This window comes from Staurois parvus, unplaced genomic scaffold (genome assembly GCF_062004578.1).
Source record: "Staurois parvus isolate SC_StPar_1 unplaced genomic scaffold, SC_StPar_1.0 ptg000179l, whole genome shotgun sequence".
NCBI lineage: Eukaryota > Metazoa > Chordata > Amphibia > Anura > Ranidae > Staurois > Staurois parvus.
This window is the reverse complement of record NW_028317975.1, coordinates 2400784-2424916: the sequence shown is the minus strand read 5'-3', so window position 1 is coordinate 2424916 and position 24133 is coordinate 2400784.

Sequence of the window (24133 nt, the reverse complement as noted above, 5' to 3'; positions counted from 1 at the left end):
TTGCTCACCCTTTTCTGGACTTGTTCTATCTCATCCAGGGGCGGACTGACCATTTAGAAACTCGGGCATTGCCCGAGGGCCCGGGGTCAGTAGGGGGCCCCATGAGATGCCCCTGGTACCTTTTTCATAGGCTTTTTTGAGTTTGGGCAAGGACACAGGGGCCCCATGAACCCCTATTGCCGGGGGCCCCATGAGTTGTCAGTCCGCCCCTTATCTCATCATTATCTTTTTGTAAGTGAGGTCTCTAGAAATGGACACAATATTTTAAAAAAAGGTCTAAATAAAGATCTATATAGAGGTATCAGAACTTCATTCCTTCTGCTGGTGACTCCTCTATAGTAATGGAAAGATCTAAGGGCAGCACAGTGGTTAAGTGGTTAGCATGTCCGCTTGGCAATATTAAGGTCATTGGTTTGAATCCCAACCACGGCACCAACTTCCTGGAGTTTGCATGTTCTCCCTGTGTCTGCGTGGGTTTCCTCCAGGTAATCTGGTTTCCTCCCACACTCCAAATGCTGGTACGTTAATTAGCTCCTGTCTAAATTGACCCTAGTAAGTGTGTGAATGTAAGTTAGGGACCTTAGATTGTACGCCCCTTGAGGGTTAGGGACTGATGTGAATGTACAATATATATGTAAAGTGCTGCATAAATTGATGGTGCTATATACAGTAAGTACCTGTAATAAATTAAAAACAAAATATATATATAGAGGATTCAGGACCTCCTTCCTCCTGCTGGTGACCCCTCTAGTGATATAAAGATCTATATAGAGGAATCGGGACCTCCTTCCTTCTGCTGGTGACCCCTCTAGTGATATAAAGATCTATATAGAGGAATAGGGACCTCCTTCCTCCTGCCGGTGACCCCTCTAGTGATATAAAGATCTATATAGAGGAATAGGGACCTCCTTCTTCCTGCCGGTGACCCCTCTAGTGATATAAATATCTATATAGAGGAATCAGGACCTCCTTCCTCCTGCCGGTGACCCCTCTAGTAATATATAGATCTATATAGAGGAATCAGGACCTCCTTCCTCCTGCTAGTGATCCCTCTAGTAATATATAGATCTATATAGAGGAATCAGGACCTCCTTCCTCCTGCTGGTGACCCCTCTAGTGATAGGATCTATATAGAGGAATCAGGACCTCCTTCCTCCTGCTGGTGACCCCTCTAGTGATATAAAGATCTATATAGAGGAATCAGGACCTCCTTCCTCCTGCCGGTGACCCCTCTAGTGATATAAGGATCTATATAGAGGAATCAGGACCTTCTTCCTCCTACCGGTGACCCCTCTAGTGATATAAAGATCTATATAGAGGAATCAGGACCTCCTTCCTCCTGCTGGTGACCCATCTAGTGATATAAGGATCTATATAGAGGAATCAGGACCTCCTTCCTCCTGCTGGTGACCCCTCTAGTGATGTAAAGATCTATATAGAGGAATCAGGACCTCCTTCCCCCTGCCGGTGACCCCTCTAGTGATGTAAAGATCTATATAGAGGAATCAGGACCTCCTTCCTCCTGCCGGTGATCCCTCTAGTGATATACAGATCTATATAGAGGAATCAGGACCTCCTTCCTCCTGCCGGTGACCCCTCTAGTGATATATGATCTATATACAGGAATCAGGACCTCCTTCCTCCTGCCGTTGACCCCTCTAGTGATATATGATCTATATAGAGGAATCAGGACCTCCTTCCTCCTGCTGGTGACCCCTCTAGTGATAGGATCTATATAGAGGAATCAGGACCTCCTTCCTCCTGCTGGTGACCCCTCTAGTGATGTATCCTAGAATTCTTCTCACTTTCCCCATTGCATTCTTTTGGAAACCAATGCTATCTTGACAATCCAGCCGGTACATTTACTGGAGGACATTGATGTTGGTTAGAAAAATTAAAATGCATTGAATGATTCTACTTATGCCATATAATTTTTTTTTTTTAGTGCTACATTATTTAGTGACACATTGTCTAATTTACCTATCAAAAATAATTTAATATTCCTCTGTAACAATACTTGAGAATAGACTCATTGTATCATTGTCATAGAGGTATGTCAGATTTGTCACAGTTATAGAATTTGCAAATCTAATTTTCTGTCATCACTTCTTACAGGTCCTTGTATTTCATCCAACAGACAATCATAATACACGGCTCGAAAAAATGAAAGGAACACTTTGAAAACACATCACATCTCAATGGGGAGAAATCTCACGCTGGATCTCTATACTGATATGGACGGGGTGATGTGTGAGGAACGTAAGGATGTCCCATCATTTGATGGAAATGAAAATGATCGACCTACAGAGGACTGAATTCACAGACACCCTGAAAATCAAATGAAGAAATTATGTAGCAGGCGAGTCCATTTGGCTGAAATGTCATTGCAGCAACTCAGAATGGTCCTCAGTAGTTTGTGTGGCCCCCAATTGTATGCTTGTATGCATGCCTGACAACATCGGGGGAGGTTCCTAATGAGACCACGGATGGTGTCCTGGGGGATTTCCTCCCAGATCTGGACCAGGGCATCACTGAGCTCCTGGACAGTCTGAGGTCCAACCTTGCGGCGTCGGATGGATCGAAACATGATGGGATAGGTGTTCTATTAGATTTAGGTCAGGTGAGCGTGGGGGCCATTCAATGGTATCAATTCCTTCATACTCCAGGAACTGCCTGCATACTCTCCCTACATGAGGCCTGGTATTATCGTGCACCAGGAGGAACCCAGGACCCACTGCACCAGGAGGAACCCAGGACCCACCGCACCAGGAGGAACCCAGGATCCACCGCACCAGGAGGAACCCAGGACCCACCGCACCAGGAGGAACCCAGGACCCACCGCACCAGGAAGAACCCAGGACCCACCGCACCAGGAAGAACCCAGGACCCACCGCACCAGGAGGAACCCAGGATCCACCGCACCAGGAGGAACCCAGGATCCACCGCACCAGGAGGAACCCAGGACCCACCGCACCAGGAAGAACCCAGGATCCACCGCACCAGGAAGAACGCAGGACCCACCGCACCAGGAAGAACCCAGGACCCACTGCACCAGGAGGAACCCAGGACCCACCGCACCAGGAGGAACCCAGGGCTCACTGCACCAGGAGGAACCCAGGACCCACTGCACCAGGAAGAACCCAGGACCCACTGCACCAGCGTAGGGTCTGACAATGGGTCCGCGGATTTCATCCCGATACCTAATGGCAGTCAGGGTGCCACTAGACTCCGATCTGCTAAAAGTCTAAAGATTTACTACTGCTCAGGGGAAGTAGTTTTATTTTTCTAAAATAATGAACATGTCTTACTAACCTGCTCCGTGCAAAGGTTTTGCACAAAGCAGCCCTGATCCTACTCATCTGGGGTCCCCAACCAGTTTGATCCCGAGCTGGGCTGTATGCATTTATTGAGAAACTCAGTGCTGCTCAGCCCCACCCTCTGCTCTCTGCTCACAGAATTTAATTGACAGCAGCAAGAGCCAATGGCTTCTGGTGTTGCTGAGCCTCCTTTGAGGGAGGGGAGAGAAGAGCAGTGCTGCTGCAGACACGCACAATGCTGGATCAAAATCGGGATCAGGTAAGTATTTAAGGGAGGGCTGACATTGAAAAGTTTTGTACCCTAATGTAGAGAATGCATTAACCCCTCGCCCTCCAGAGGATTCGCCTCCCCTTCCTGACCAGGCCATAGTACAGGAGATGACCAGAGACTGCGGACATAGTACAGGAGATGACCGGAGACTGCGGACATAGTACAGGAGATGACCAGAGACTGCGGACACAGTACAGGAGATGACCAGAGACTGCAGACACAGTACAGGAGATGACCAGAGACTGCGGACATAGTACAGGAGATGACCAGAGACTGCGGACATAGGACAGGAGATGACCAGAGACTGCGGACATAGTACAGGAGATGACCAGAGACTGCGGACATAGTACAGGAGATGACCAGAGACTGCGGACACAGTACAGGAGATGACCAGAGTCTGCGGACACAGTACAGGGGATGACCAGAGACTGTGGACACAGTACAGGAGATGACCAGAGACTGCTGACACAGTACAGGGGATGACCAGAGACTGCGGACACAGTACAGGAGATGACCAGAGACTGCGGACACAGTACAGGAGATGACCAGAGTCTGCGGACACAGTACAGGAGATGACCAGAGACTGCGGACATAGTACAGGAGATGACCAGAGACTGCGGACACAGTACAGGGGATGACCAGAGACTGCGGACACAGTACAGGAGATGACCAGAGACTGCGGACACAGTACAGGAGATGGCCAGAGACTGCGGACACAGTATAGGAAATGACCAGAGACTGCAGACACAGTACAGGAGATGACCAGAGACTGCTGACACAGTACAGGGGATGACCAGAGACTGCGGACACAGTACAGGAGATGACCAGAGACTGCGGACACAGTACAGGAGATGACCAGAGACTGTAGACACAGTACAGGAGATGACCAGAGACTGCAGACATAGTACAGGAGATGACCAGAGACTGCGGACACAGTACAGGAGATGACTGGTGACCATTGGGGAGGGGGGGGAGCGGGTACCTGAATTTGACAGGTACCCGCTCTTACTTCCGCGGAGTTGTTCTTTGGTTAGTGTCCGCTCTGCAGTGGGACCTTATATAGAGTGTTCCTCTATCCAGCGGCGCGCTGTCTTCCCGGCTTCTGTAATGGCGCTCGGCTTGACAGCCGGATGCCCAGTGCGCATGAGCGAGAAGCGCTGCGCTTTGTGATTGGTCCGGCGGCTTCTGGGATCCGTCATGTGTCACAGGTGCCGCCTTACCATTCACAAAGAGCATGCGCACTTGGCACCCGGCTGTCACGCACACTACAGAAGCCGGAAGACAGCGCAGAGCTGGATAGAGGAACAGGTAAGGTCCCATTGCAGAGCTGAGTGGCCGGCCCTGTATTCTGACACGGCGGCGGTGGAAATACCGGACCGGGCGCTCCATAAGACGCACTGACATTTTCCCCCCTTTTTTTGGGGGAAAAAAGTGCGTCTTATGGAGCGAAAAATACGGTACGTCATTTTTTTTCCCACAAATAGAGCTTTCTCTCAGTGGTATTTGATCGCCTGTGCATTTTTTATGTTTTCGCTATAAACAAAAAAAGACCGACAATTTTGAAAAAAGAAAACCACAATATTTATATACAAAATTCGGAGACATGCAAATATCAAAATAACAAGAAATGTGTCCAAATTTGGAACAAAACGCACTGCACGTCTAATATTGATAATGATGATGATTTTAGTGGTTGGGTTTACATCTACCGCAGAGATCTTGTCATCTACAGCTGAAAAAAACATAAGAATCTGCAAAAACCAAATGAATACAAAATCATTACACAAAAGCACATCAATTGTGGTGCAAAAATGTCTCCATGACCATAACGCGTAACATGGAAAACTAAGATGGTACTTAGTATCCAAAAGGACCGTGTGCCATTTTGCTTTAACCCAGGGGTGTCAAACTGGAGGCCCTCCAGCTGTTGCAAAACTACAAGTCCCATCATGCCTCTGCCTTTGGGAGTCATGCTTGTAACTGTCAGTCTTGCAATGCCTCATGGGACTTTGTAGTTTGGCAACAACTGGAGGGCCGCCAGTTTGACACCCCTGCTTAACCATTTACCCTCCAGAGGATTTACCCCCCTTCCCAAACAGGCCATTTTTTTGCGGTACAGCACTGCGTTACTTTAAGTGACAATTGCACGGTCATGCAATGCTGCACCCAAAAAAAAGGCATGTCCTTTTATTCCCAAAAATAGAGCTTTCTTTCGTTGATATTTGATTGCCTGTGCAGTTTTTATTTTTTGCGCTATAAACAAAAAAGGACCGACAATTTTGAAAAAAAACAACAACATTATTTTTGACTTTTTGCTATAAAACAAATTCAATTGAAAAATTAAAAAATTAAATTTCTTCATAATATTAGGCCAAAATGTATTCTGCTCCATGCCTTTGCAAAAAAAAATCCCAATACGTGTAAATGAATTGGTTTACGTGAAAGTTATAGCGTCTACAAATGGCAGTATAGCTACTGGGATTTTTTTTTTTTATACTAGTAATGGCGGCGATCAGCGACGGGCATTCTGACATTGGGGGGGAACTGACTAACTACCACTGACATCCCAATGACACTAGTACAGTGATCAGTGCTAATAAAAAGCACTGACGCTGTACTCAGGGGCGTATTCACAAGGCAAACAAGGAGTTTGCCTAGGGTGGCATTTTTCAGGGGGGGCGGCGGAAGAAGGGACAAAAGAAGAGATACGCAGAATGGGGACCATGTAGAATCCATGAGAAAATGCGAGCTGCTTGACTGTGTATGCACAGCCTGACTCTCGTTCCTGGGGATGTCTGTAGCTGTGAAGGTGAATGTGGGGGGGTTGGTTGGTTGGTGTCAGGCTCTCTCCGATATGGGAGGCTCATTTTGGAGTTTTGTGTTGCCTAGGGCAGCACAAAACCTAGATACACCACTGACTGTACTAATGGCACTGGGCAGGAAGGGGTTAACATCTGGGGCAATCAAAGGGTTAACTGTGTGCTGTGCAGTGCTGTGTTTTACATAGTGTGCTGTTTTACTAGGGAAACATGCTGCTGTGTAGTTCTCTGCTGTGCAGAAAAATACACAGCAGCATGTTCTTGCTGGCAGGAGAGAGAGTGTTGTTTACGCACAGGTGTCTCCCCTGTCAGTGTTACTCAGCGATTGCTGGGTGCCGGTGGAGAATCTTCGGCTGGGACCTGGTGATTGACATCCATAGCCGCCAATGGTGGCGCACGTAGAGCAGCACACGCCCCCTACGTGGACATGAAAATCACGTATATATACGTGATTTTGCGCAGCCCTGTCGCCCTGTAGCATTATTCCTGCTCTAGGGTGGCGGGCAACTGGTTAAAGCTTCAACCGTAGAAGGTCATGGGAATGTTGGAGGTGAACACACAAATCACGCCGTTACGACACTTCAAATGAAGGATAATGATATTCATAAGACAGACAGTGGATACATTAATCCTCCATAATTTAATCACAGCAAACGCAGACAGCGCCAGCAAAAGTCGGAGTTGATAAATGAGTCCTGTTAGATGTGGAGTTCCATGTCCCAACATGAGATGGACCAAAGGTAATATTTTGGATGGAAAAAGTGTAGAGGGAAGGACAAATCTGTTTTTACAACCAACTTTAAAGCCCTAGACAATTTATTAAATATTAAATGTCCCCCTGGAGATTTAAAATAAAAAACAAAAGAAACCCAAAAGAAACCCCAAAAAAACTGCTCAAAGTACTCACCATTAATTTAGAGCTGTTCCTTGACAATTATCACAAGATGTTCTCAGTTTTCTGGGGTGATGGAGGCACAACATCACTCAATCCAGAAGACTAAGGAAAGACTGTGAGTACAGGGGTGACAACACAGGAGCACTAGGAGACAGGGACAGACAGGGGCGGACTGACCATTTGGAAACTCGGGCACTGCCCGAGGGCCCAGGGTCAGTAGGGGGCCCCATGAGATGCCCCTGGTACCTTTTTCATAGGCTTTTTTGAGTTTGCGCAAGGACACAGGGGCCCCATGATCCCCTATTGCCCGGGGGCCCCATGAGTTGTCAGTCCGCCCCTGGGGACAGAACATTGTCAACCTTCACCAGGAAGTGCCAGAGCAAGGGCATTCATGGCAGGATCACCAGGGATTCATCCAATGAAAGTGAATTGCTTTTGCAACTTTAATATCATGTTGCAAAATATGAGATTTTACTGATTTGTGTTTACATATCAATAGTCATGGCCAAAAACATTGCCCCCCTGCAATTTTGTCAGACAATGCACCACTTCACCCAGAAAATTGTTGCGATTACAAATGTTTCGGCATTCTCATATTTATTTCTGTTGTTTGTATTGGTATGACACAAAAAGTGGAGAAACAAACAAAAAGCCAAAAACACAAAACCCCAAAAATGGACTGGACAAAATTATTGGCACCCACAATGTAATATTTGGTAGCGCACCCCTTGGAAAAAATAACTGAACTCAATGGCTTCCTGTGACCATCAATGAGTTCCTTCCACCTTTCTAATTTGACACATTCCCTGCAAAACCCCCCAAAAATGGACTGGACAAAATTATTGGCACCTTCTCAAAATTGTAATTGCATTCCAAGTTTCTTATGTTCCTGTAATTTGTCATTAAGCTCACCAGCATCAATGACCAGGCACTGTCAATATAGAAATCACAGCGGTAACCAGTTAAAATGGTGAAAAATGGACTCCACCTTTCTGTTGTGTCTCTCTGTGTGCCACATGGAGCATGGAGAAGAGAAAGAGCAACAAAGAATTGTTTGAGGATTTGAGAACATAAATTATAGAAAAGCATGGACAATCTCAAGGTTACAAGTCCATCTCCAGAGATCTTAATGTTCCTGTGTCCACTGTGCGTAACATTGTCAAGAAGTTTACAGCCCATGGCACTGTAGCTAATCTCCCTGGACGTGGATGAAAGAGAAAAACGTGATTAAAAGATTGCAACGAAGGATAGTTGGAATGGTGGATAAAGAACCTCGATCAACTTCCAGACAAATTCAAGCTGACGTCTAGGCACAGGGTACAACGATGTCCGCTCGCACTATACGTCACCATCTGAATGAAAAGGGATGCTATGGTAGGAGACCCAGGAGGACCCCACTGATGACACAGAAATATGGTAGGAGACCCAGGAGGACCCCACTGCTGACACAAATATGGTAGGAGACCCAGGAGGACCCCACCGCTGACACAGAAATATGGTAGGAGACCCAGGAGGACCCCACCGCTGACACAGAAATATGGTAGGAGACCCAGGAGGACCCCACCGCTGACACAGAAATATGGTAGGAGACCCAGGAGGACCCCACCGCTGACACAGAAATATGGTAGGAGACCCAGGAGGACCCCACCGCTGACACAGAAATATGGTAGGAGACCCAGGAGGACCCCACCGCTGACACAGAAATATGGTAGGAGACCCAGGAGGGCCCCACCGCAGACACAGAAATATGGTAGAAGACCCAGGAGGACTCCACCGCTGACACAGAAATATGGTAGGAGACCCAGGAGGACCCCACCGCAGACACAGAAATATGGTAGGAGACCCAGGAGGACCCCACTGCTGACACAGAAATATGGTAGGAGACCCAGGAGGACCCCACTGCTGACACAGAAATATAGTAGGAGACCCAGGAGGACCCCACTGCAGACACAGAAATATGATAGGAGACCCAGGAGGACCCCACCGCAGACACAGAAATATGGTAGGAGACCCAGGAGGACCCCACCATAGACACAGAAATATGGTAGGAGACCCAGGAGGACCCCACTGCTGACACAGAAATATGGTAGGAGACCCAGGAGGACCCCACCGCTGACACAGAAATATGGTAGGAGACCCAGGAAGACCCCACTGCTGACACAGAAATATAGTAGGAGACCCAGGAGGACCCCACTGCAGACACAGAAATATGATAGGAGACCCAGGAGGACCCCACCGCAGACACAGAAATATGGTAGGAGACCCAGGAGGACCCCACCATAGACACAGAAATATGGTAGGAGACCCAGGAGGACCCCACTGCTGACACAGAAACATAAAAAAAAACAGATTGGAGTTTGCCAAAACTTACCTGAGGAAGCCAAAATCCTTTTGGGAGAATGTGCTGTGGACAGACGGAACAAAATTTCAGCTTTTTGGTAAAGCCCATCATTCTGTTTTCAGAAAAAACAATGAGGCCTTTAAAGAAAAGAACACAATCACACATGGTGGGGGGTCACTGATGTTTTGGGGTTGCTTTACCGCTTCAGGCACTGGATGTCTTGACCGTGTGCGTGGCATTATAAAATCTGACAACAATCAAAGAATTCTGGAGTGCAATCTGTCAGTTGTCAGTGTCAGAAAGTTGGGTCTCCATCAGAGGTCATGGGTCTTACAGCAGGACAATGACCCAAAGCACACATCAAAAAGCCTCCAGAAATGGTTTCAGACAAAGCGCTGGAGAGGACTGAACTGGCCAGCAATGAGTCCAGATCTCCATCCCATAGAGCTCCTGTGGAGAGATCCCAGAACATCAGTTGGGAAAAGGAACCCTTCCAATCTGAGAGACCCGGAGCAGTTGGTGGAAGAAGAGTGATCCAAAATTCCAGCAGAGAGGTGGAAGAAACTAATTGATGGTTACAGAAAGCCATTGATATCAGGTATTTTTTCCAAGGGGTGTGCTACCAAATATTACATTGAGGGTGCCAATAATTTTGTCCAGTCCATTTTTGGGGCTTTGTGTCTTGGCTTTTTGTTTGTTTCTCCACTTTTTTGTGTCATAATAATACAAACAAAAGAAATAAACATGAGAATGCCAAAACATTTGTAATTGCAACAATGTTCTGGGTGAAGTGGTGCGTTATCTGAGAAATGCGGGGGGGGGGGGGGAGGACAAGAGTTTTGGCCATGACTGTATATAGATATATACAGTTGTGTTCAAAATAATAGCAGTGTGTTGAAAAAAGTGATTAAAGCTCAAAATCCTTCTAATAGCTTTTATTTCCATTCACACAAATGCATTGGGAACTTGATTGGTCACAGCAGGGCACATGGTATTGGCAACGGGGGCCGATACTCAGATCTGTCATCGGCCGTGTCCGAGGTACACGGCCAGTGACAGATCGCGCCGCTGCACGGCTCTGCAGGAGCACAATCTGCGTATGTGCGGGAGGACGCCATATAGCGTCCACCCGGAATGCTGATGACATTTGCCGGCCGCCATTCGGCCATAGGGCAGGCGGCAAATGGTTAAGATCTGGGGATTGGGCTGGCCACTCCATAACGTCCATCTTGTTGGTCTGGAACCAAGATGTTGCACGTTTACTGGTGTGTTTGGGGTCGTTGTCTTGTTGGAACACCCATTTCAAGGGCATTTCCTCTTCAGCATAAGGCAGCATGACCTCTTCAAGTATTCTGATGTATTCAAACTGATCCATGATCCCTGGTATGCGATAAATAGGCCCAACACCGTAGTATGAGAAACATCCCCATATCATGATGCTTGCACCACCATGCTTCACGGTCTTCACAGTGTACTGTGCCTTGAATTCAGTGTTTGGGGGTCGACTGACCAACTGTCTCCGCCCACTAGACCCAAAAAGAACAATCTTACTTTCATCAGTCCACAAAATGTTGCGCCATTTCTCTTTAGGCCAGTCAATGTGCTCTTTGGCAGATTGTAACCTCTTCAGCACACGTCTTTTTTCCAATAGTGGGACTTTGCGGGGACTTCTTGCAGATAGCTTGGCTTCACATAGGCGTCTTCTAAACGTAACAGTCCTCACAGGAAACGTCACACCTTCTTTCATCTTCCTGGAGCTGATTGTTGGCTGAGTCCGCGCCATTTTGGCTATTCTTCTATCCATTCCAATGGTAGTTTTTCGCTTTCTTCCACGTCTTTCAGGTTTTGGTTGCCATTTTAAAGCATTTGCCATCATTTTAGCTGAGCAGCCGATCATTTTCTGAACTTCTATATATGTTTTCCCCTCCAATCCACTTTTTAATCAAGGTACGCTGTTCTTCTGAACAATGTCTGGAAGGACCCATTTTCCTCAGAATTTCAGAGAGAAATGCACTGTAACCAGCATGTACAGCATTTGCTGCCTTCCTTCCTTAAAAAGGGCAATAATTGCCACCTGTTTTTCAAAGAATGAATGACCTCACTAATAGAACTCCACACTGCTATTATTTTGAACATGCCCCTTTCAATGAGTGATTCAATGACACAGAATCAGCAGCATGCATGTCATGACTGTTGGGTCTGTTGGATTTCTATTACTCTACTACACCTGCTAGGAAATTATTTGCCATGTAGAAATATCATTTCTACCAAAAACAGTGATTGATCCGGTTCGTGATGTCTGACTGCTATTATTTTGAACACAACTGTATGTGTATATATATATATATATATATATATATATATATATATATATATATATATATATATATATATATATACACATACATACACACACATATACACACACACAGTCAGGTCCATAAATATTGGGACATCGACACAATTCTAACATTTTTGACTCTATACACCACCACAATGGATTTGAAATGAAACAAACAAACAAACAAGATGTGCTTTAACTGCAGACTGTCAGCTTTAATTTGAGGGTATTTACATCCAAATCAGGTGAGCGGTGTAGGAATTACAACAGTTTTCATATGTGCCTCCCACTTGTTAAGGGACCAAAAGTAATGGGACAGAATAATAATCATAAATAAAACTTACACTTTTTAATACTTGGTTGCAAATCCTTTGCAGTCAATTACAGCCTGAAGTCTGGAACGCATAGACATCACCAGACGCTGGGTTTCATCCCTGGTGATGCTCTGCCAGGCCTCTACTGCAACTGTCTTCAGTTCCTGCTTGTTCTTGGGGCATTTTCCCTTCAGTTTTGTCTTCAGCAAGTGAAATGCATGCTCAATCGGATTCAGGTCAGGTGATTGACTTGGCCATTGCATAACATTCCAATTCCTTCCCTTAAAAAACTCTTTGGTTGCTTTTGCAGTCTGCTTTGGGTCATTGTCCATCTGCACTGTGAAGCGTCCAATGAGTTGTGAAGCATTTGGCTGAATATGAGCAGATAATATTCCCGAAACACTTCACAATTCATCCGGCTGCTTCTGTCAGCAGTCACATCATCAATAAATACAAGAGAAGCAGTTCCATTGGCCGCCATACATGCCCACGCCATGACACTACCACCACCATGCTTCACTGATGAGGTGGTATGCTTAGGATCATGAGCAGTTCCTTTCCTTCTCCATACTCTTCTCTTCCCATCACTCTGGTACAAGTTGATGTCGGTCTCATCTGTCCATAGGATGTTGTTCCAGAACTGTGAAGACTTTTTTACATGTCGTTTGGCAAACTCTAATCTGGCCTTCCTGTTTTTGAGGCTCACCAATGGTTTCCATCTTGTGGTGAACCCTCTGTATTCACTCTGGTGAAGTCTTCTCTTGATTGTTGACTTTGACACACATACACCTACCTCCTGGAGAGTGTTCTTGATCTGGCCAACTGTTGTGAAGGGTGTTTTCTTCACCAGGGAAAGAATTCTTCAGTCATCCACCACAGTTGTTTTCTGTGGTCTTCCGGGTCTTATGGTGTTGCTGAGCTCACCGACACGTTCCTTCTTTTTAAGAATGTTCCAAACAGTTGTTTTGGCCACGCCTAATGTTTTTGCTAACTCTCTGATGGGCTTCTTTTGTTTTTTCAGCCTAATGATGGCTTCACTGATAGTGACAGCTCTTCGGATCTCATCTTGAGAGTTGACAGCAACAGATTCCAAATGCAAATAGCACACTTGAAATTAACTCTGGACCTTTTATCTGCTCATTGTAATTGGGATAATGAGGGAATAACACACACCTGGCCATGGAACAGCTGAGAAGCCAATTGTCCCACTACTTTTGGTACCTTAACAAGTGGGAGGCACATATGCAAACTGTTGTAATTCCTACACCGTTCACCCGATTTGGATGTAAATACCCTCAAATTAAAGGTGACAGTCTGCAGTTAAAGCACATCTTGTTCGTTTCATTTCAAATCCATTGTGATGGTGTACAGAGCCAAAAATGTTAGAATTGTGTCGATGTCCCAATATTTATGGACCTGACTGTATATAAACTGTGGGACCTCGCTTCAAGTGGTAGAGCTTCTTCAAAGCACACAGCAACTCGCTTATTTTTTAAGGGCCTGTTTGCCCACTTTTATTTAAGAAAGTTCAAACAACCAAAATTCTTCCCACGCAGGGGTATCCACCATCACACGAATTCAAATAAACAGTATTCAGCCTCCTGGCTTGTACGCAGTTTTAAGTCTGCCTCCTGCAGACTCTTCCCCAAAGTATGGCACTAGCACACAGCTAGTCTGGCTTCCACCTCTCCTAGGTGTAGCCCACCTGACTCCGTTTGCCGGGGTGGAGCTCAGACTCATGGCCTGGCCTCCACAAAAAGGCCTGCACACACCTGTGCAATCAGCACACTGGCTGCTCCCAAAATATGGGCCCAGGATTGGAGATTTCATCCCTCCCAAATCTTAGAAATCTCCAGGCAACAGGTCCCAAAACAGGCTTTACAAACCAAAGAGGAAACTTATAAACCCGTTTCCTCTGCATTATGAGAACTGCCTGGAGCCCCTCAACCTGCATGGTTGAGAATCCTGGGTCTCCATCATGATTTCCACCGTGGCAGGATACCGCACTGCCACATACCCCCCCCCTTTGTTTTGATCCCGTAGGGGGCAGAACACACAACTTATACCTTCTGGCACCTCTGTGCCAGCTCTCACTTACAGGGGTCCAATCTAGTCTAACCATACCTTTCCTAAAGGGGAACTCTACCCAATGACTCCTTTGGTGTCTCTCCCCAAGCCCCATTGTCACTCTGCTATGGGCTCTACTCAGACCTTCCCTATTCCTTTTCCGGGTGCATTTCCATAACCACTTTCTCTCCTGAGATCTTAACGGGGTCCCCCTGGCCTTTCTACCAACCTTTCTGCCCCTTTGCTTCAGGTGCTCAGGTTTCCTAATACCTCTCTCAGTATTCCTGTCCCAAGGCTGTAGGGGAACTATTTCTACTGTATTTGTACCGGGACCACCCCCCTGATTTCTTGTACTTTTAGCTATCAAACCTGCATGACTCATCACCACAGCATTCAGTTTACCATGAACAGTTATATTCCAGTCAATATTACACCTTTCAATATCTTTTCCAGCATTTGTTTGGACAGTGTCTGCAGAGGGCACACACACCATAGGGCAGCCATCACCCACGTGAACCTCACAAAATGCCACTTCACCTGGTGTCATGTACTCTGCAGGCGGCTGTCTCACCATTTTAACTTTTGCTACACCACTTGGATCTGTATCCAAACCCTGTACAGATGAGCTCTCTTCTGATCCATTTTGCCAGTTTTCACATACCATTTGTCCCTGTATTTCAGGTGTCTTATCAGAACTGCTACATAAACCTCTTTTTGGCCCAATGACCCCGATTTCTTTATGCATATCCGTTTGAGCCCTGGTCAGGATCTCTGCTGTTCTCTGGTCCATGCTCGGCCCTTCCATCTCATGTGGTATGTCCACTGGTGCAGTCAACACGCCCTTCACCGACAACTGACCAGCACCATCCTGGACCATAGCAGCAGAAATGCTTCCCACCTGGCTGTTAGGAGGTGAAACCTTTTTTGACTCATTTTCCAATACTCCAAGACATTTCTCATATATCACATTTACAGGTAGTCCAGCAGCATACCCTGATACAACTTTTAACACCATCAACAAATTCCGAAACAAACAACTTTGTTTCCCTTTGATCTGTACAGCCAGCCATTTGGTGCTCCACCTAGTGGTACTCCGCAGTACCAGACCATCTGACTGTGGAGGAGACACCCCAGTATACATTGGTTGTACATTCCAAAGTTCAAGCATCTCCTTTAATACTTTGGATACAACCCAACCACTTGACTCTAAACCTAAGAGCTTCCTGACCATATTTAGGGCACTGGGAACGCTGAGAGACTCACCTGCTGAGACTTGAGAAGTTGAAATTTTTAAAGGGACCTTCTCCAAGCTGGAGACAACCACAGCCTGGTGCTCCACCAGAGCGCTGCCATGTGCTGGGCTCACTCTCAACATCTCAGACTCAGTATCCACAAGCTGCCCCTGATCATTCCCAGTGACAACATCATTTTGACACTCCATGCCAACATCACTTTTGTGGGTCACAGACAAATTCTCTGCTGTATACACGCCCTTATCCATAGGCTGTTCTATAGATCTTCCTGCTGGCACAGCAGAAACAGTGTCCACCTTATTTTTTTGCATAAAAGCCTCATCTAACAACGAGATTAGCCGTTTACCCCAACTATCCCAGTCCATTGTATATGTGCTCAATTCGCCAGTGCTCCTCAGCACCGATCCATCCGCCCAAGGCGACACACAAGAATAGACGGGCTTAGTTGCAGATCCATTGCACAAATCACTCTGGATCACGTCTGACTTGGGTAACACCTGTTTTCCCACTGCAGGTTGCAATACCTCACATCCACCACTTTGCTCTGGTGATACTTCCTGAATTACACACACACTTGCATTTTTCCCAGGCTGCATTAACCCGCTGTTCACCTGAACACTTTCCGTATTGTTAGACTGCACCAACACACTCCTATTACAAGGTGCAGTTCCACTCTGCTCCAGAGTGACATCGCAGTTGTCCAGGGCAACCTCCGGCTCCAATACATGGAGACCCCTGGAGATGTCTAAGGACACCTGTGCTGTCTTACCACCAGTTGCTATGGGAAACGACCCATCTTTAACTATAGCTTTTGCACTGCAAGAGCTCAGGGTTTTCCCAACAGCAGAACATTTCACATCAACATCAGCATTTTTAGCTCTTGTGGGCTGTTCTATCCCACTACCAACCTGTGACTGGCACACATTAGTGACATCACTTGCTTTTTGAGAACCATGCACAGGTTTAACTTTAACCCCTAACTCCCCACTGTACAAGGCACTGCACAGGGAAAAGTCACTCTCAAAAGCACATTCAGTGGCCCAACTAACTGGGGTCACTCCTACATCAGAATGGACAGTCTCATAACCAGTCCTTCTCAACATGACAGTCCCAGCCATGGTTTTATCACACACAGTCTTACCCACCACAGTAGTAGGTGTCACCATCTTCATTTGAGTGCGTTGTCTCATAAACGCATCCTCAACTGCACTTTCCTTGGCAACCTTTTCCTTGCCCCAAGGTGAAGTAACAGACGCCATCATAGGCTCCATGGACTCTCTGGCACCCCCTGCAGGTAACACAAGATCCCTGTTGCCAGAGGTGGTTGCTGACATTTTAAAATAAGAATCTGGACTTGCAGTTGTAGATATTTGCCCAGTATCAGCAGTATTCCAGAGTCTAGGACAGGAAAAGATCCCATGCCCCCACTGACCACATTCCAGGCATGGTACATTTCCACTCTTATCTTTGTTGGGACACTGAGCCACATCTTCAATGCAGCTCCTCCTTCCAGGCACTACTTTTTCTCCGGTCACCATGGGAGATTGCACTCTCCAAGCAGAACTTTGCTGGCTCTTTCCAACACGCTGTATTGGCTCCTCTTGATGCCACTTGCCATGATCCTTATATGACATAGCCCCCCGTACACAGACAGCCCGACTGGCCTCCTCTGTGTTGCTATGGGCCTTCACTCTTGGTCCTGGCCTCTGGTCAGCTCCTCTCCTTGCACATAGCATAGGCTTCTCTCTGCTGGACCAACTCTCAAGCCATGACACATTCACATTTTTCACAACAGCTACTGGTTTAACTGCAGCAGTGTTGCCATGGGTGACAACACCCCTCTCCCAGGTATGGACATCCTGCAGCTCTCTCCTTGCACTGAAGGTTGGCTTGCTTTCCTCTTTAGGTTGGTTCAATGCTGCCAGGTGCCGCTTGCACCAGTCCACAGCAGACTCACCCACATCTAAGTTTCCCGGCATGGCTGGGGCATGCAATATATAACCCCCTAGCCACAGGGCTCTCTCTCTCATTTCAGCAAACATTGCCTCCTTTTTCTGTTTTGACCGCCCCATCTTTGCAGTCATGCACACAGCAGTGTGTTTCACGGTTCAGCAACACCATGGAACACTGTCTCTTTAAGGCAAAGTCCTTTCCTCTAGCAGGTTCTCCTCACCTGCACACACAGATAGTGAAGACTTGTGCAGACTTATGCACCAAACAGTTCATATAACTGATGAACTTACTTCAATCGCTGGGATCGCCAATTCTGCCCACGGCATCCTCCACCATATGTGGGACCTCGCTTCAAGTGGTAGAGCTTCTTCAAAGCACACAGCAACTCGCTTATTTTTTAAGGGCCTGTTTGCCCACTTTTATTTAAGAAAGTTCAAACAACCAAAATTCTTCCCACGCAGGGGTATCCACCATCACACGAATTCAAATAAACAGTATTCAGCCTCCTGGCTTGTACGCAGTTTTAAGTCTGCCTCCTGCAGACTCTTCCCCAAAGTATGGCACTAGCACACAGCTAGTCTGGCTTCCACCTCTCCTAGGTGTAGCCCACCTGACTCCGTTTGCCGGGGTGGAGCTCAGACTCATGGCCTGGCCTCCACAAAAAGGCCTGCACACACCTGTGCAATCAGCACACTGGCTGCTCCCAAAATATGGGCCCAGGATTGGAGATTTCATCCCTCCCAAATCTTAGAAATCTCCAGGCAACAGGTCCCAAAACAGGCTTTACAAACCAAAGAGGAAACTTATAAACCCGTTTCCTCTGCATTATGAGAACTGCCTGGAGCCCCTCAACCTGCATGGTTGAGAATCCTGGGTCTCCATCATGATTTCCACCGTGGCAGGATACCGCACTGCCACAAAACATACACACACATATATATTTACATAGAATGCGACTTCTTCTGAAGGTAGGTAATAATTCACACGATTAATCTGTAAGATTTAAACGGGCACAATAAAAACAAATAAATCGATGGCCCGCAATGAACGCCGTAATAAATGGGAGTTAAGAATATATTTAAATGTAACCATAAAATAGACTTATTTACCGTTCGAACAAACAGTCGGTATATCTCAATCTGGCAAGGAGCTTTCTTGGAAAAGTAACCATAAAAAATATGTATGCATTGTTTTATCTGAATAATAAACAACATAGGATGAATATACAAACTTTTTATGGGAATATATTTCTTTTCCAGGTTTTTTTTTTTTAATGGATAGATCTGCAATTTGTGAAAACAGATGCATGCATAAAAGACATACTTCAGACAGACAGGTGTTATTTTATACATCATCTCTTCACTACTTAATGTGTATATAGCACTTCACTGCATCACTTCACACCACTTCCTGCCCTCAAGGAGCTGACACTCTAATTAGAGATTTGCTAATTGATTTGTGATAGTTAGAACCTGCAAGGAATTCCTTGTACTGACCTAATAAGGGAGCATTATACTTTGTCATTAGCATAGCACCTAAAACAGGAAGCAAACAATTTCTTCATTAAGGTAATTACTTCAATGTAAGAAGAGATTTCCAACCCTTAAGCATTAAAAGTGGTATCCCTATTGGATTGGGTCAAATGGCCAAGGTTCATCCAAGGGGCAGGACGCCCACTCTTCCAAGCAGGGGCGGACTGACCATTCGCGCACCCGGGCTCTGCCCGAGGGCCTGGGGTCAGTAGGGGGCCCCATGAAATGCCCCTGGTACCTTTTATAGGCTTTTTTGGGTGTGCTTTGAGTGTGGGCAAGGACACAGGGGCCCCATGATCCCCTATTGCCCGGGGGCCCCATGAGTTGTCAATCCGCCCCTGCTCCCAAGTATTGTTGGTTTTCTTTCTAGAGGGTATGATCCATATAGGATGTGAACTGATATATGGTTCTTGGGTCATATTACTAGTTCATGGACCAGTCAAGTTCTTTACTGCTTAAGAGAAAACTTAACAAATTTCAGTTAGGTGGCCCTCCATTCCCCCTTGGAGTGTTAGTTTTTAGTCTAGAGGGCATGATCCACACAGGATGTGAACTGCTAAATGGATCTTGGGTTACATTATCAGTTTATGGACCAACCAGGTTCTTTGGTTAGGTGGCCAAGGGTCATCCAGGGGGCAGGAAGCCCATTCGACCCTTGGAGTGTTGGATATCTGTCTAGAGGATATGGTCCAACCTGGATGTGAACTGCTAAATGGTTCTTGGATCACATTACCGATTCATGGACCAGTCAGGGTTTTTGGTGCTTAAGAGAAAACTAACAAAATTTCAGTTAGGTGGCCAAGTGTCATCAGGGGGCAGAACATCCATTACCCCTTGCAGTGTTAGTTTTTAGTCTAGAGGGCATGATCCACACAGGATGTGAACTGCTAAATGGTTCTAGGGTCACATTATCAGTTAGTGGACCAGTCGGGTTCTTTGGGGCTTGAAGAAAATCTAACAAATCTCAATTAGCTGGCCAAGGGTCATCCAGGGGGCAGGAAGCCCACTCCCCCTTGGAGTGTTAGTTTTTTGTCTAGAGGGTATGATCTACACAGGATATGAAATGCTAACTGGTTCTTGGGTCACATTATCAGTTCCTTGACCAGCCAGGTTCTTTGGTGCTTGGAGAAAACCTAACCAATTTCAGTTAAGTGGCCAAGGGTCATCTAGGGGACAGGAAACCCACTTGTCCTTGGAGTGTTGGATATCTGTCTAGAGGGTATGATCCACACAGGACCAGCCAGGTTCCTTTGTTCTTGGGGAAAACCTAACCAATTTCGATTAGGTGGCCAAGGGTCATCCAGGGGGCAGGAAGCCCATTTGACCCTTGGTGTGTTGGATATCTGTTTAGAGGGTGTAGTCCAACCTGGATGTGAACTGCTAAATGGTTCTGGGGTCACAATATCAGTTAGTGGACCAGTTTTTTGGTGCTTGAAGAAAATCTAACCAATTAGATTGGATACATTTTCATTTTTTTAAAATTATTATTATTATACAGTATTTATAAAGCGCCAATAGTTCGCTCAGCGCTGTACATTACAAAGGGGGACAGAACATGTGACAGAACAATACCAATACAATGCAAAACATGAGGGGATCGAGGGCCCTGCTCTTTCAAGCTTACAATCTAGGAGGGAGGGGATGGTGGCACAGGAGGAGATAGCTGTGGGGGATGGAGTGGTAGGAAGAGTGGAGGAGGTGGGGTAGGCTTCCCTGAAGAGATGGGTTTTCAGGGTGCGCCTAAAGGAGAGGAGAGTAGGTGATAATCTAATGGGTTGGGGCAGGGAGTTCCAGAGGATGGGTGACACCCTGGAGAAGTCCTGGAGGCGGGCATGGGAGGAGGAGACCAGGGAACTAGAGAGAAGGAGGTCTTGTGAGGAGCGGAGTGTGCGTGTTGGGTGGTACTTGGATATTAGGTCAGTGATGTAGTTCGGGGCAGTATGGTGGACAGCTTTGTACGTCAGTGTTAGGATTTTGAATTTGATCTGTTGCGCAATCGGAAGCCAGTGGAGGGATTGGCAGAGGGGGGTGGCGGAGATGGAGCGGTTGGAAAGGTGGGGCTAGAAGGATAGGTTGGAGTCCAGAATGACACCAAGTACTCTGGCCTGCGGGGCGGGTTTGATGGTGGCGTTGTTGGATGTGACGGAGAAGTCAATGGGGGGTGGTGTCCGGGCTGGGGGGAAGACCAGGAGCTCGGTTTAATCACCATGATATGATTCAAAACAGAAGAAAACGTGGTTGTAAACTAGGGATGCACCAATACCGATACCGAGTATTTTCAGGAGTACTCAAGAAGATAATACTGATACTTTACCCGATACTGTGCGGTGCGATTTGCATTAATGGATGCACATTGCACTGCAACGATTAGCATGTCATTTGAACAGGAATGCGATTCCTGTCCAAATTGCATGCGGTTTCCCCACTGCTCCTGTGTGAACCAGCTCAGCAGCTGACCAATCAGATGTCGTCTAGCCCAAACTAGCATCGCTGTAGAGGAAAGAAAGCAGTGGGGATTTCAAATCTCCGCTGCTTTTTTTCCTCTCCCATCACTGACACTCAGCATGGGATGCCTGTAGGAAGGTTACCCGCACTGCTCCTGTGTGAACTCTGTCTATGACAAGCCTGGGTTCACACGGGAGCAGTGGAGAAACCGCATGCGATTTGGACAGGAAACCGGCTTTTCTGTGCGGTCCATTAACGCAGGGCTCAACAAATGCCAGGCGCCAGGTCATAATGGCGACTAAAAATTGCGTCCTGGCACCAGGGTTCACACACACACACACACACACACACACTGCCTTCCATAGACTTCTATGGGGAGTCTCGCCCCATAGACTTCTATGGGGAGTCTCGCCCCATAGACTTCTATGGGGTGTCTCGCCCCATAGACTTCTATGGGGAGTCTCGCCCCATAGACTTCTATGGGGAGTCTCGCCCCATAGACTTCTATGGGGAGTCTCGCCCCATAGACTTCTATGGGGAGTCTCGCCCCATAGACTTCTATGGGAAGTCTCGATCCATAGACTTCTATGGGAAGTCTCGATCCATAGACTTCTATGGGAAGTCTCGATCCATAGACTTCTATGGGAAGTCTCGCCCCATAGACTTCTCTGGGAAGTCTCGCCCCATAGACTTCTCTGGGAAGTCTCGCCCCATAGACTTCTCTGGGAAGTCTCGCCCCATAGACTTCTCTGAGAAGTCGCGCCCCATAGACTTCTCTGGGAAGTCGCGCCCCATAGACTTCTCTGGGAAGTCGCGCCCCATAGACTTCTCTGGGAAGTCGCGCCCCATAGACTTCTCTGGGAAGTCGCGCCCCATAGACTTCTCTGGGAAGTCGCGCCCCATAGACTTCTCTGGGAAGTCGCGCCCCATAGACTTCTCTGGGAAGTCGCGCCCCATAGACTTCTATGGGAAGTCGCGCCCCATAGACTTCTATGGGAAGTCGCGCCCCATAGACTTCTATGGGAAGTCGCGCCCCATAGACTTCTATTGGAAAATGCCTACCATAGACTTCTATGGGAAAACATTGTACCTGTTTATCTACAGACCTCTCTTCTCTATAGACATTAAAAATGCAGGCTTTTGTCCGAGATTTCAGAAAGAAGGGGGCAGGAAGCTGAAGTTACACTTTGCAGGGCTCAATGAGAGCCTGTTGGAGGGAAGGGACACACGCCATTTCAAACAGCTTAGAGCCGAGGCTGTCAATCGCAGGCTGTGTGTCAGAGGTCCCTCCCCTGTCATCTTTTGGTGTCAAGAAAACCTGTCACATAGATAGTAGAGGAACAAGACAGCAGACAGAAATGACACCTAGTGCTCTGGATTTAGACAAGTACACACTATAGAGGGATATGCTTTGTTCATATTTCATGTTTGAGGTTTATAACCACTTTAAGTAAAACAAAGCAAACCCCCCCGTTACATCCCCATTAAAGCCTTCTTTACATCAGGGTCCCCGTCAGAGTCTCCCTTACATCAGAGCCATCCTTAGGAGTCCCTCATATCAGGGACCCCATCAAAATCCTCCTAACATAAGAATCCACATTGGAATTCCCCTTTACATCAGAGTACTGACTTACATCAGAGCCCCCATTACATCAAGATCCACTTTAGGAGTCCCCCATTATATCAGAGTCCCCCTTACATCCTCTTCCCTATCAGTGGTCTGCCACTATGTTGCTTACAGTGTCACTGTAGTCAGTGTAGCCGCATGGCTGGAGCTGGAGCTGGTATGGATGGAGAAAGGTCCGTCCTTGTGCTGGGCAAGCACGTCATTGGATGCCACATTGGATTTATTTTAATTAACCACTTCCTTACCACGCTATAGCCGAATGGCGGTTACAGCGCGGTTGTCCAGTTCCGGGAGGGTGTAATATGATGTCCTCCCAGAACGCGCCCTTTGCGTGCCTGTAACGGCGCGCACCTGGTGCTGTCTGTGATCAGCTGTGTCCTTTATGTATCCCGCTCCCATTGTGTTTAGCTGGTTAGTGGGCATGGAGGAGGAGGAAGGGAGTGGGCTGCCATTTACCACTGTGTACACGCCCACATGAGTGACTCTGTAGTCACATGGGCTGCTCAGATGTGATAGGAAGGAAATGCTCAGCGTAGAAACTCACTGAAAACCGCGCATGTGCAGAGCTGCCAACAGTGCTCTGCAATATCCCCAACTGCATTGGGGACATAGACAGAGAACAGCAGGATCAACCAGGTTTTTTGCAGTATGGAGAAAACAAATCTCATGAGTGGCTCTATAGTCACATGGGCTGCTCAGATGTGATAGGAAGGAAATGCTCGGCGTAGAAACTCACTGAAAACTGAGCATCTGCAGCGCTGCCAACAGTGCTCTGCAAAATCACCAACTGCATGGGGGCATAGACAGAGAACAGCAGGATCAACCAGGTTTTTTGCAGAATTCAGAAAACAAATCTCATGAGCAGGGGCAGACTGACAACTCATGGGGCCCCCGGACAATAGGGGATCATGGGGCCCTTGTGTCCTCGCCCACACCCAGAAAAGCCTATGAAAAAGCC